The sequence below is a fragment of the Nelumbo nucifera genome, chromosome 8 (assembly GCF_055504915.1).
Source record: "Nelumbo nucifera cultivar China Antique chromosome 8, China Antique-T2T, whole genome shotgun sequence".
NCBI classification, from domain to species: Eukaryota; Viridiplantae; Streptophyta; class Magnoliopsida; order Proteales; family Nelumbonaceae; genus Nelumbo; species Nelumbo nucifera.
The window spans coordinates 56,598,143-56,602,846 of NC_142656.1; the positions used below are offsets into that span (position 1 = coordinate 56,598,143).

Consider the following 4,704-nt stretch of genomic DNA (forward strand, 5'->3'; position numbering starts at 1 on the left):
CCTTTCTTCTCTTCATTTCCCCTCCCTCTCTCATTCTTTCCTTGTATGGGCGATCCTCTGACCCTCCAAGCCCCAGTTCACACTGCAAGACACTATGGTATATCAGTTTAACATCTCCGATGGGAACTTCCTCCCCTAAAACTGTACATATTAGCCTCCCTGTTTTGGGTATCTCGCCTCAGATATAGTTGTCGAAAATACACTCGGAATTTCGAATCCATTGGCATCTCAGATTGTTCCTTTTCCCCTCCTTAAATATCTAAGAATAAACAAATAACACAAGCATTTGGATTCTCTTCCACACTTTGGACATAGTAGTGAGTGGTCATGTGGGGATTATAAGCCTAGTAGGCCTTGACCATGTTCTGGATCTATTGCTCCACTGGATCTTTCTTGGGTTCTTCCTTCTTTTCTTCCTTCTTGGGTTCCTCCTTCTTCTCAGGCTCTTTTGCAGGACCTACAAAAACTATATCTGTGTGCCAGAGTTTGCATAGCTTGCTCACCACATCTACGGAATCCACATATCCGACGATTTTCAATTTCTTCTCTTTCATGTCCATGGTGATGGAATCAATTCCTACAAATTCATAAAGATGAAAAACGCAAAAGTTATTTCGATAGCTTTAGGCTATTTTTTCTTTCTCAAAACTGAGATTGCTTACTTTAGTTCAATAAGAAAATAGGGTAAAGATCATCTTGATACCTGAAAGGCTAGAGATTGCCTTCATGGCCTTCTGCTTGGCCTTGTCATCATGTAAATCCAACTTCAGCACCACCTTCTGTATCAATTAAAAAAAATGAACAAAAAAAGTCTTAGTTAAGATCAAATCAAACTCCTGATACAATCAAAGGTTTTGAAACTCCCATTGAATCAGAACAAAATAAAGTCCAACAAGAACCAGGAATCAAAGAATCGAATTTCATTTTCTAAAATGGTTCTGAAAAACCAAAACTTATAAAGTGGATATCCAGTACGATTCCAAAAGAGCCCCAAAGGCATGTGTGTGCGATGTAGAGTAATCAACAGATCACCTTCCCGATTAGATTACCGCCCACCTACCAGGGTCACAAAGACATCAACGTCTGGTCTCCATTCATCTACGGCATGTCTGTGCCAATTGCACATTACCTCGCCGCCTCATTTTCTCAGGAGCATAATTTTGGGACCATCTTGATCAAAATCAAGAATAATGAAAAGCTCAGGTGGAAGGTGGGTACTTCGATTTCCAGCTTATAACACCTTTGGCAATCGAAACATAGGGATTCCCGTCGAAACGACCTTCAAGTACTAGCTGGTACAATCCTGCGGCGTCGATGTCTAACTCTCAACTCTAAAGTCTAAAGCAAGCAATCGTTGTTAGTGACTTAGTATTTTCAACTCTCCGCCTCTCTCCTCATGACGCCATAGTATTTGCCTATTGCTACAATCTTGATAGTGTAGTCGGCTCAGGATCGAATTGTCGTTTGGTTGTAGTATTTGCTTGCTTGTACCAGCAGCCAATCGCCATTTGGTTGTAGTTGGGATTAAATGGATTCAATCCAGTTGTTGGAGTATTTCCAATTCCCATCTTCAAGGGTAGTATGGGAATTAAAAAATATTATAACAGCCTTTTTGGACGTAAGGCTAACGGAAGGGGGTCTTTGTCTCACGGTCATAGTACAAGGGGTGTCTTTGTCACAAAACAAAGTACGGGGGGGTCTTTGTAATTTACCCTAAAATTTGTTTTATTTTACTTTATATCACGAAATGAAGAATGACTTACTAGTTTGGAAGCACAAAACGCGTATTAGGTGAGCTGACTTTGAATCACTTCATTTGTGTCTTTATGGAGATTATTGAATGGATGCAGCGCTTATCGTGCGTATCGGACAATATCGATGCGTATCGGCCAATACAATGCGATACGAGCTGATACGCATCCGTTTAATACGAACGATTGACAAGATACACTTGTATTCATAGCATATCTCGTACTGTTATTAACCGATACCAATACGACATGTCCCGTATCGTATCGATATTCAAATCTAGGTATATTCAGCTTTATGGTTGAGTTAGATTTTAGATTCTTTGACCTGAATCGGGTTTCAGTTATGTTTTATTTTTTGACTTCTAACTCCATATAGCCTTGAAGTTTAAGATTTTCTTACATGCTGAGTTTAATTTTCCTCTTTAAATTAATGACTTTTAAAGAAAAATATAATTGAATTGTTATGGGTTGGGTCGGATTGGTATCGGGTTAGGCCAAGTTAGGTTTGGGTTGGAAAAATATAATTTAATTTTCCTCTCAAACTAGTTGTTTTTTGACAATATAACTAGTTACAAAATGGGCATTAAACAAATCAGTGAGTTGCTCCTAGCTCGTAATGGACCAAGGTGGGAGCCTGTAATAACATAATCTGGTGGCCTTCTAAAGAGTGGTTTGAAAGGCAAAACACATGTTAGCCTTCAAAGCACCGTGGATAAGCATAAACGCTTGGAAACTTTCAACGTGGTCGACGGAATCAGCAATTCCATCATAAGTCTCAAAGTTCGGAGCCTTAAAGCCCCGGCGTCTGGGTTTAAACCGGTTCATTGTGGCTTCAAAAAAAAAGTTCATTGTTGATAATTGTTATTCCTGCCAAGTTTACATTTTGCGCTGAAATTGTTTATTGGGTGATGTTACCCACTTGGACAACTGTGTTTGTTTTGATAATTCAAACTACAAACGTTTAAGAGGAATGTTTTTGGTGCAGCTAGCTAGCATGTCAAATGGATTTGAGGCACATAGTTTTCTCTGACAATTCTAAGAAAAATAAGACTAAACACATTTCTCTTTTCGGAATGAAAATCAATTCCAATTCTGATCTGAACCAAGTAAACATGAGGAATAGCTATTCTGGTTCCAATGTAAAATTTACACTACAAGAAAAACTGGCTGGGGCGGCGGTTTAGAACCGGCGGTCTGTAAGACCGCCGCCACAGCGAGAATTAAAGTGAACTCCTCGACAAGACAGCCACCTACAAAATTAATTAAAGATCGGACGGCGGACTTTCAAACTGGCACGGCGGTTGTACATTTGAATCGGATTCTGAGCCTGCCTAAATCCCATTCAAATCCAGGAAAAAAGGATGAAACACTCTGAAAAAACTTTTAGACTTCCCGCGTTCGTAATCTCTCTCTCTCGGTCTTGATCAAGACTTTCTCACCACCGGATGGCAACCAGAGAACGGCGATGGCATTAATAGGTGAGACTCCCTCTCTTTCTCTCTCTCTCTCTCTCAGTCTTGATCGAGATTTTCTCACCACCGGACGACAGCCAAAGAATGACGCTAACATTAACAGGTGAGACTTTCTCTGTAGTAAATGTTTTCTCTTGCATGTGTAAGAAGATTGGGATTGATTTTGTTCGAATTTACTCTTTCTTCTTCCACTTTGTTGTTTGACCTTTTAGATTCGTAATAAGAAAATTCGGTGGTTGTGCACGTTTAGATCTCTTGAATCAGTTTTCTGGTAATGTGGTGGTTCGGTGAATGCGTCTTGATGATGCACGATCTGGCCGGTCTTAGCTGTTGATGATCTCGCCTCTGAAATGAGTAACAGGGACCTGAAACGGGAGGAGAAGAGAAGCTCTAGGGAGAACCCGACGTAAGGGCTCCGAAGCTCAAGTTAGAATCCTTCAAAGGCAAGAATAACCAGATAGCGCGAAAGTTAGCATACCTCATCCCTAGGGGGGTAGAAGCCTTTTATAACCACCTCGCGCACTCACTTCCAGGCCTTCGTCAGGTCGGGCATGATTACTTCTGAACTCATGCCAGTTCGGGTGTCATTTCCTCTGGTCGAACAGAACCGCCACTGTTCCTTTTATCGGAGCCGTCTCTGCGGCCAGTGACGACGGTTGCAGGTGGCGGTGGCAGGAAGCCGTTTGAAATGCGGCTGTCAGGCGTCAGATCCCAAATCAGTCAGGTACGCCGCCCTTGGATAAAGACGTCCTTGGTATCGGGTACGTCTGGCCGGCCTGGTGCTTTGGGAGTAAAGTGTTGGAGTGGTGAGCGAGGTGCCTTGAGTTCGGTTTGGAGTGTTTCGAGCCGCTACGGGTCAGCTCGGGTCAGCTTTGTGAGGCTTGGGGCCCAGTACAGTTCGTGCTCCTCGCAGGGAGCTCGGGTTCTCAGGAGGGAGCTCGCTCTTATTAGGGAGCTTGGGCTCCTAGTAGGGAGCTCGGATTTAGGAAGCTTCGATCTGGGCCGTTGGATTGGAAGACGTGCGGCTTAGCGCGGCTGTGAGCCGTTGGATTGGCTTCGATCTGGGCCGTCACTTTCCGTACGCTGTGGATATAAATAGTGCGCGGGGGGGGGGGGGGGGGGCATCCTTGCTATTGTTGTATATCTTGAGCTCGCGCCTTAAGTTTCAGCTCGCGTCCAGGCTTTTCAGCTCGCATCCCAGGTCTTGCTCGTTCGAGTTCTCGCGGTCTGCTTCAGTCTTCTTCCCAAGTGAGTGTTTTTTGGAATCTCGTTCCGTTTCACGATGTCCGGTTTGGAGGGTTCAGACTGTTCAAGCGGGTCTGATGTGGGTTCTACGAACCAGTTTGCGTCCCACGGTAGTTCAAGTGAGCCCGATGTAGGTCCTGAGGGAGGGGTCGGGCCTACCACCCGAGGTGCTTTGGGTAGGTCGGCATCCACCTCCCGCCGTGGCCGGGTTGTAGATCAGTTCGGCCCTTTAACCA

General features: G+C 43.9%; 1 pseudogene; it reads right to left on the bottom strand.

The window, feature by feature from the left end:
* Positions 1-251: 251 nt before the first annotated feature.
* LOC148790038 (heavy metal-associated isoprenylated plant protein 39 pseudogene) lies at positions 252-1,126 on the bottom strand (annotated as a pseudogene).
* Between the last annotated feature and the right edge of the window lie 3,578 nt (positions 1,127-4,704).